This window comes from Triticum dicoccoides, chromosome 7B (genome assembly GCF_002162155.2).
Source record: "Triticum dicoccoides isolate Atlit2015 ecotype Zavitan chromosome 7B, WEW_v2.0, whole genome shotgun sequence".
Classification (NCBI taxonomy): Eukaryota; Viridiplantae; Streptophyta; class Magnoliopsida; order Poales; family Poaceae; genus Triticum; species Triticum dicoccoides.
This window is the reverse complement of record NC_041393.1, coordinates 767,847,460-767,857,824: the sequence shown is the minus strand read 5'-3', so window position 1 is coordinate 767,857,824 and position 10,365 is coordinate 767,847,460.

The following is a 10,365-nucleotide window of genomic DNA, read 5'->3' as shown; positions in this document are numbered from 1 at the left end:
CGCAATATATACAGAGTAAAATAAAACACATGTTAACTTGGTTAACCCGCTTGTCTGCTTTATTCTGTTTGATCATTGTATTTAGGATAGTGTAAAAATGCGATCACTAGTTTATTTTCCTGTACATGTAGTATCTGCCTTGAGTCGACGTGGCTGCAGGGCCCAGTTAGTGTTGATAAACTCAGTTCTTACGAGTTTGCCAAATTTCCTTTTATCATTTTTTGAAGTACTGGTAGGGGTACGGAAAAGATTAGATTTCTATGGATCTTGCTTTTTCTTCAATCTGATGAGGTTAAGAGGAATACATATTGCCCAGATGGGGTATCATTTGCAGGCCTAAAGACCAAGGAGCGTTAGAAATCGAGAATTAGAAGTTAAAAGTACCTAGGTGTCTTCTAAGCAAATGGTTATTTAGATTATCTGTTGAGACTGAGGGAACGTGGGTGCAAATTCTACGGAATAAGTACCTACATTCTAAGACTTTGGCCCAGGTTACCGCTAGACCTAATTACTCACCATTTTGGAAGGGGTTAACGAGGATGAAAAAAAAACCTTTTTTCATAGGGAGAAATTCATTGGCAATGGTAACATGACTAGATTCTCGGAAGATGCATGGTTAGGGGAGACGCCCCTTAGCCATACAATATACCACTATGTATAATATTGTACAACGCAAGGAAGCTTATGTTGCTACAGTATTACAATCCGTCCCACTTAATATCCAATTCAAGAGGTCTCTGGTGGGGGAACGATGGAACTCTTGGCTGCAATTGGTCCACAGGTTGATGGATGTTCAACTTTCAGACCAGCCAGATACCATTCACTGGAAACTATCTAGGAATGTTAGTTTCTCGGTGAAATCTATGTACTTGGACCTTATTGATTCTGGGCCAATCCCGAGGTCTATTCACATTTGGAATATTAAAGTACCGCTTAGAAATAATATATTCATGTGGTTTGTCCACAAGGGAGTTATATTAACAAAATGATAACTTGGTAAAGCGAAGGTGGGTCGGTAGCTCCCGATGTTGTTTTTGTGACAATGACAAAATGATTCAACACCTCTTTCTAGATTGTCCGTTAGCCAAACTTCTTTGGCGTACTCTTCATATAACCTTCAATGTTAATCCTCCTATTAGCATCAACACGTTATTTGGGATGTGACTACATGAAGTGAATTTAAATATTGCGGCACATATTCTGATAGGGATATGCGCACTATTTTGGGCTATCTGGAACTGCAGAAATGATATGATCTTTAACGGGAACTTTTTTAACAACTTTTTGCAGGTTATCTACAGAACCACTGCTTAGATCTATACGTTGTCGTTACTCACTCATGAGGACTCCAGGGAGCTTTTGGTTACAGGGTGCAACGGGTTATTTTCAATCGATTTGGATGACGAGCTAATAATAGGCTAGATGTTTAGTCATCGTAGCCTATTTTTTCGCAGGCTGTGGCATCTTTTTATACATTTTGTTATTTTTGGGCTCTATTTGTGAGCCAATCCTGGACCTGAGATCTTGTTGCCATACTTTTATTTAATAAATAGGCTGCATGAATCAATCCGATGCAGAGGCCAGGGGCTTTCCTTCTTTAAAAAAACTGCGAATAATAATGGAGTGAGTCATCTCTCTCTCTCTCTCTCTCATATTTAAATCACCACGTTGTGGCACTTCCAAGTATTCCTAAGAAGGCAGATGCGCACCATAGCGCTAATCTATTTGTTAGAAAATCAAGGAGGAGCACAGGCGGTGCAAAATATTTTCACTTCTGTCACACAGAGCACAAAATAAGACAACATGCACACACGGTCTCGGATCATTTGTGAAACAATATACACAAGTATGACATGTCCAGACATGCGACCGAGGAGGACCACGTACATGTGTATGTTTCATCTTAATCTCATAGTGGCGGGAAGAACATCAACCCTTATTCAGTTTCCATGCATGAGTTGGCCTTTGGAATTTGTTTAGAAATTATCAAAACTGAATTAATGACCCTGACACATAATTCCAGCATAATAGACACGGGGCACTTCTACATTATGACTATCTATTAAGTAACCTAAATCCTAAAAAGTGGTCGAGTGCTCGTTTGCCATCTCCAGCACACGCTTTCGCGCGCCGTCGGATCGGCATCGCGCGGCTGGGTGGAGAAGCGCTTTGCCTCGTCATCTGCGCCAGGTGGCACCTGGTCGTGGCGTCGTGCGGAAGAGGCCGTTGGGTGGATAAGCGGTCGTGGGTCCCGGCAGTTCTCCTCCTCCCTCCGCATTTCCGTCTCCTCCCCGTCCCCCCATTTCGAAACCGTCCCCGAGCGCTCCTCCCAAATCCACCAAATCCGCAGCAATCGGCGGCGGTGCGGCGATTCGGCGGCCGTCCTCCGGTGTACTGACGAAGGGACAGCGTGCGCGGCGTGCAGGGAGTGGTTAATCAGGCCAGGCGCTCGTCGGGGGGCGGCGATTTGGGGCTATACGTCGGTGCAGCCGTCGGAGGCGGAAGGCACTGCAGCTCCGGAGTCGCGGGCGAAGAGGGTCGACGCGCGCGTCGATGCGGCGACCGGGACTGTTCGTCTACACCCGCAACAAACAACAGCAGTTGGAGGCGGAAGGCGCTGCTGCGTCGGAGACGCGGGCGAGAAGGGTCGACACGCCCGTCTTCGCCGTGTGTTTCGCGCGGAGGAGCAGAATCACCTTGCGCGTTGGCGGAGGGCAGAATCGCAGGTCAGTTCATCTCGATCCCAGTTTTGTGTATGCTTGTCAGATCTCATGAGTTTAGGGGCGAAATCACTGAATACCTTTGCCATTGTAAGAGATTCGGAAGAGATTACGCATAGGGGGGTAAGTGATTTGAAACGGATTAAGCACTCGTTAGATTTGGTTTTGTTGCTGGTGAGCATTCAAGGCGTTGGTGATCTACTGACTTGCGCAACAACTACTCATAGGATGCTCATATAGTTTCCTAGCACCTTTTTGTCATGCAACAAATAGAACTATGCTATAGGTTCATGTTGTTGAAATGTTTGTGTATTAGGTTTATGTGCTGTGGTTCGACGTTAGTGTTTGTTTCGACTGAGTTGTAGATATATATGTTAGTTTGCTTAAGTTTTGTGATTTAGTTGTCATGCTTTTTTGCTGGAGTTTTGCTAGTCAGTTGCCTGAATTGCCCTCAACTGTTGCCTAGTGTGCCTGGCTCTGAAGGTTTTGTTAGTCAGTTGCCCTAATATGCATCAACCATTTTTTGTCTAGTGTCTTTGTGTAATGCCTGGCTTTTGCTCAAGCTTTCTCAGCCATTTGCCTGAAATGCCAATATGTGTTGCCTAGCAGGCACCTATGCACTGCATTTGTGTAATCTCAAACTTGCTCAAGCTTTCTTTAGCCGTTTGCCTAAAATGCCAACATGTGTTGCCTGGATAATTGATGTGCAATAGTTGTTTGTTGTTCCTTGTAGTGATGTTTTACTTAGGTGTTTTGTATGTACTTTTGTATTAATGTTGTAACATATATTTGAAAAATCAGATAGTTTACGATGCTTTTCATTGCCCACTTTTTTTAAATCGCTGTTCCTTTAAATATGCAGCAGAAATTAGATGGCTGGGACAAGTCATAAGTCAAAACAGGATGGACCTGCTGGATCAAGCCATGACGACCTTGCATCTCATGGGGATGAAGAGCATCAAACACAGATGTGCACATGCTCAGGAGTTTTTTATGTTCTTACTGTACATAAGAGATTTTATTTTCCATTTTTTATTTATTTTTGTGGTTTCTATCTTCCAGCCACGGAGCAGTGCACCAATGTCTGGGTAAAAGCGTATGAGAACTAAAGCAGCAGCTGTAAGGGGGAAGCGCCTTGATGATATCATTAGTAACGACAATAGCAACGAGAGCCAAGCTGCAGATGCTGGGAATAAAAATGGAGGATGTGCAGACGTCGACCAACCTCCAAAAGCAAAACGCCAGAAGACGGGAGGAACTGAGGTATTTTGCATAGTTGCCTCTGTTTCACTCAGCAGTTGCCCAGCATGATGCATAAGTTGCCTATGTTGTGATTAACCTTTTTTCCCTTCTTTTTGCTAGTCCCCTTTTTCTGTTTTTTCCTTATGTGCTATAGGGTCGTAGGAACAGGGCATCTCGTGCAAGGCTCTTCAAGTTGAACAAGGACTTGGTCCCTGACCAAAAGGGTGTCATCATCGAAAAAGAATTTTGCGGCATTCTGGACCTTGCAGCGAGTAGCATGCCCGGAGATCTTAGCCAGTGGATAATGAAGCATTACGATCCGGAGATTTCGCAGATAGTCATTCCAGAAAGGGGGAAGATTCCTGTAGATGCCGCTAGTGTCCGTAGGATATGGGGTTTGCCCAACAGGGGCAGGAAGGTGTGCTTCGAGAATCGGCCTGAAATCACAAAGGCAATGTACAATATTTACAACATCACATCGAAGAACTCCCCAACCCTCACAGAATGGTGCAAGATGATCGTAGACATGGGAGGATCTCATGATGATGACTTTGTCCGCGCTTGGCTAGCTCTTGTTTTTCGTGCTTCCTTGCCCCTTCAACTAGTTTGAGCATTTCCCCAAAGAGTTTCCCGGCGGTCATGGATGTCAATGGAATAACGGAAACCAATATATGCCAGTTTGTTGTTGATCAATTAAAGCTTGCATTCACTTCGGGGCGTGCTAACAAGAAGGCTGTTTGTTGTTGTGTTTTCCACCTTGTTGTAAGTGCTTCAAGCTGTTTTTTTAAGCATTAATTGTTTACTTATCTTTTCTTTTTCTTTTTGCAATCATTAGGTAACTTAACCATTTCTGTTCTTTTTCCTTGTCTATACGCAGCTGTTGTACCTAGACTCTTTGGATGTTGATGAGCCAATCCCCAACTTGGTACCAAGGGTTTCTGTCTGGAATTCAGATTTAATCTCCAGAGTTATCAAGAAGGACAGGACGGCTCCAGGAGAATATGGCCATTTGCGGGTAACCCAATTTTTCTGTTTAGGATATATATTTTATTGTCATATTGTTTTTAGGCAACACTACAATTTTTTAGAGTAGGCAATTCACTTTGAAAGAGCATGCAAGGTGATGTACCTTTTTGGGCAAGTGCCATACATATATTTCAAGTAGGTCTAAGTAGTTATCATACTTTTTCATTTGCCATGCACACAGTTGGATTATGTTCACAGGAAGGATTTGTTGGGTTGTTGTATTCTAATAGTAGCTGCTGGAGTACATCTTTTTTAGCTCTTTTTTTTGTCTGTGCAATTCACATGTTGAAAAGTAGCAACTTTATACATCCACCCAAGCAACTTATGTTCTGAAAACTAGCAACTTATTCAAACTAGTTCTTCATTTTTGTTGATTACAGTATCCACTAATAGTAGGCAACAGGGGGGGGGGGGAGTGCCATAATGGTTCCAGGAATTTAAAGAATATTAGTAGTACTGTTTTTCTTCATTTCTCAGTTCTTTTTTTGTTATGGGAGTGCCAGAATTGTTGTCACTCATAGTTTTTTTAATCTTCTTTTGCTATAAACCACCAGCTCAAGACGGAGTTTTCTCGGTGTGCGGATGATAGCTTGTTTGGCAGTATGGACCACATCATCAAATTTGTTGCCGCAAGATTGCCCGAGTCATATGACAAATCAGTAAGTTATCGAGCACTGTTTTTTTTGCTCTCACTGTTGTTCCCCTTTTTATCTTTAATAGAAGATATGTACTTATCATGTTCTCTACCATCCACTTTCATGTTTTACAGAAGCAAAAGAAGCTCACAGGGTTGGTGCACGAAATGTGTACCGTAATTTCTCATGCAGTGGGGAAGCTCGTGACTGGGGTTGGGAAGATAGATGATGATGAATGGGGGACAAAGGAGGCAGATCCTACTACTGCCGAGACAAGTAGGCGACAGTCTAACAGAAGGAGCAAGCGAGTACCAGCCGGAAGAGACAGCTTACCAAGTGAGTAGGAGTCGTTTAATTCAGACAGCGACGACAGCGAGGCAGCCGACAGTGAAAGCGAGGGAGATGGCAGAGATAAAGGTAGTGATGAAAGCGACAGCGATGAAAGTTCAGACAGCGATGATGGTCATGATGGATCAAGTGGAGTTCAGGGGAAATCAAGTAACCAGGGAGCACTGGCCCTCACGGTTGACACGGGGATGGAACACTGAACTGAGGGGAACGAGGACAATGATGATGAAGAAGAAGAAGAGGATGACGAAAAAGAAGATGGTGAAGGAAAGGAGGATGATGACGATGAAGAAGGCGATGGGGATGGCAAAGACAAGGAAGACGATGGGCAAGGGAAGCGGGATGAAGATGACAGCGGAGGTGGCAACGGTGGTTCAGGCAGCAATGGTGGCTCCGATCGGGACGAGGATCCCGCAGCTGAGCAGTCAGGAAGCGATGATGACGAACAATGCACGCTACAATTTCTGATTGAAAAGAAGAAGGACAGGAAGGCAAAAGGATTGGATGAGGCAGATAGCATCTGTATGAAAGACCTTGTGTTGACAGAATTCAAAACTGCTGTTTCCCAAGAACCACGTTTCCCTTTTTTTGAAGTGAAAGAAATGTGGGATATTGATGACATAACCATGGCAACCGAAGCGAAGAGGATGTTCGAAGAGTTGCTGAGGGGGGAAGACTTGGATTTGGGCTTCACATTCAACCCCAAGGAAATATGCCCAAAGGCAACGCGGCAGAAAATAATGAGACAATTTGGCGCCGCTCTAAATGAAGCTACAGAACAGAAGATTGCTTGTCGAAACCAACTACCACCACTCCCTCCATCAAAGAAGATGAAGAAAACTGTCAGTTTCGTATTGGAGCCATCTGTGATGAGCAAAACAGCAATGCATCCGCAAGCATATCGTGCCGAAAATCCCGGTTACGGCCAAGGGGGAAAGCCAAGGCAGTCAGCCATGAAAAAATCTGGTCCTTCTCAGCAGCAACAACAAGCAAATTCTGAAACAAAAGAGGCAATTCATGGTGGATCCAAAGCTCAACAAGTAAAGAGTACAACATCAAGCTCAACAAGCAAAGTTGGAGATGAGGCAGTACCTACAGGAGTAGATCCAAAGCTTTCGGGTATTTTTCAGTCCCAATGTCAAGCAAGTGGATCACATATTCTGGCAACTCAGTCTAAGGAGGGAGCAAGACCAGCTGCTTTTCAGGCAAGTTCTGCAGAGGAAACACTGAACCCCACAAAAGTAAGGCCAATACAACTAAAGGAGGGACCCACAGTGCTAGTAAGCACAGGAAACCGCAGCAGAGCACAACCACTAGTTGACTTAAATGTTCAAGTGTCTCCCCGTCTCGGGGGAATGTGATGCAGTCAGCCAATGGTATCCAGAGGGCCAAGGTGCAAGACTTCAAGGCATCACCTGAGGCTCGATCATTAAATCATGCAGGACACAAAAAGGAGAAAGAGAACATCCCTCCGGTCCTATGTACGGAGATCAATAGGATACAACACCTGCCCGGAGGTGTAACCATGGAAAAAAGTCCGGAACAAAAGTTGCTAAGAGCCCTAGGGAAATTGCCTGTCTGCCAAACTGTACTTGCCCAACCTGAGGCCACTAGTGTTCCAGAAGCAGTAACCATGGGAAAAAGCCCGGAACAAAAGTTGCCAGGAGCCCTAGGGAAATTGCCTGTCTGCTCAACTGCACTTGCCCAACCTGAGGCCACAAGTGTTCCAGAAGCAGTAGAAGCAACTGGCCAGGGGAACACTTACCATTTCTCTAATGTGGAGGAGCAGTACCACGAATTCATGCGTGTTAATGGGAAGGCAACCAATGCACTAGAAATCAATGTTCTAGCTGTGAGTGAGCTGTTTGCAAGGTGTGTTGATTCAAACAACAAGAATGCCCAATCCAACTCCACAAATCACAGCTTAGCAAATGAAGATAAACAACATTTTGAGCAAAGGGACACCGAAAGATCTAATGATTTTTTCAAAGAGTACTGCCCAGCACCAAGTTTCGATCTAGGTATAGATGATTTGCCCACAAGACCTGGAGATAACAAAGCAGATGAACGTGTTGGGTCAAGCACATTTGCAGAGCATGAGTTCAAGGAACTCCCAGCACATAACCAGCCAATCATTGATATAACCGAGGATGATTATCTGTTGGACGTTGAAGGCATTGACCCGTGTGTGCAAGCAGAAGGAAATTTGTACCAAACACCTGAAAAAAGTTCTAACCAAGGAGAAGTGGGGTCAGGCATCAAGATTTACAGTAGTAGTAGCTCAGGAGAGATGCATCCACATCAATTCGAGAGAAGGATTATCAAGCCACCTCCCTGCAAGAGGTCACCATTTATTGACTATAATGAGAAGAAAGTCTACATGCCCAAACCCGAAGCAAATAGATTGTATGCATCAGTTATTTTGCATGGAAGAATTAATGAAGAAGAATCACCAGATGTGGATACCAGGTATGACAGTATATTACTTCATTTCTTTTTTGTCAGCTTCTGCACAATGCACTTTCCCCAGGCAAGGTCTATCATGTTATCCAGGCAATTCAAACTGTATTTACAAGCAATCCACTTATGGAATCAGGCAACTTGTCTTAGTGTGAAATTCTTTTTTTTTGAAACAGTCTCTCCTTGATATGACCATGCCCATATGTTTTTCATAAGTTGAAATGGTGGTAGGCAAATTACAGAAGGATTTTTGTGAGCTGAATGCCTCTTTTTTTTCATGCAGCCCAAGGGTAATTGAATATGGCAAGTACTTTGTCACTGTCAGGGAGCTCGCAAACTCAATGAAGAAGGGAGGTTTTGTCGTGAGCCATGTAATGGAAGTTGGTATAGAGAGTATAATGATGAACTTGCCACCAGAATCAAAGAAGCTCGTGATGCCAGTGAGGTTCTCGGTAAGAAAACGCGAAGCAACTAACAGTGTAGTTTTGCGTTTCTTTCTTTTTCTTTTTTCATAAAAGGTCATGGTCATGTCTGTATTCTTCTTTACACCAGGTTCAGATGCAAAACATGGAATTGAACGGCCAGGAGCTCATTTCCCGGTTCAAGAAGTCGAATCGCTTGGACCGTAAAGACATGGTAAGTCAATGGTTTCTTTTTACTTTTTACCAATGCATTATATATGACTTTTTATGCTAAAACTTTTTGCCCATGAAATTGCTTTCTGTGACAAGTTTCTTACATATGTCCATAACTTGCCTGTGCATTCTTAGATGGTTGCTTACATAAGTACATAACTTTGCCTATGCATCTTTGTGTTTTTTTGGCAAATTACTCACACAAGTACCAAACTTGCATGTGCATTTACGCTTCTTCAGTCCATGTCATAATTTGCGAGAGCACAACAGAAAAAGTTGCTTAAATCCAGCTTCTAGTATTTTATTTTTTTATACTAACCCCATTTTTTTTTTCTAACAGATTATGTTCCCAGTTTTAGAGAACATTGACAAGACAAAGCCTAAAACAGGCAATCATTACTGGATTTTTAACGTGAACATAAGGGATCGACGTTTCGAAGCTCTTGATTCTTGGAGGACGCTAAAAAACAAGTCTCTAGATGTTTGCGCTAGGAAAATGGTTGCAAGTTTCCGGTGTCTATGGGAAGAGCATTACGCCAGTTCTCGTGTCTCGCTGGATGACTTTGGGCTTACCAACATCGACGTTCCAAAACAGAACAATGAGTAAGCATCCACTTATTTTCACATATTAACTATGGTTTTGTTTAGTTTTTTACAAGTGACATAGAGGAAGCTAGCTACTACATAGAGGAAGCTAGCTAAGTAGAAAAGTTCTTTTTTTCAATTTTTGTTTAGGTTCGACTGTGGTGTTTTTGCTCTGACGATAGCAAATGGATGGGAGGCAAGGGTTGTTCCAAAATTCACAGCGGAGGATATTCCAAGCATAAGGAAACAGTTGACTAACGCGTGGGTTGACAACGCCAACAACAAGGCTCCATGGAAAAGCATACTCAAGTTAGCATAGGTCAGTTTTTTCTCCCCTCACGCACACTACATCCCATGTAAATGCATGTGTTGTTTTCTTTTTGCTCCTTTTCTGAACTTTCGGAGTGCCGAGGGGGAGGGGAGGGGAGGGGAGTTTCCTGCATAAGAACTTGGAGCAGGCAACTGAATTGCATAAACATGCAATTTAAGCTTTACCGCGAGGCAAGTTTTTCAGAATAACCCATAAAAGACAAATAATATGATCATTACATAACCAGGGAATTGTTGCATTTTTAGCATTGCAGAATCTTATGTATGTAAGTTTTCCGACCATTATGGGGAGATCAAGGGTGTCTGCGGGGCAATTCAAAGCACACAATAGGCAACTCAAAACTAATAACCAGGCAACTCAAACTCTAGTGTGAGGCAAGTTAG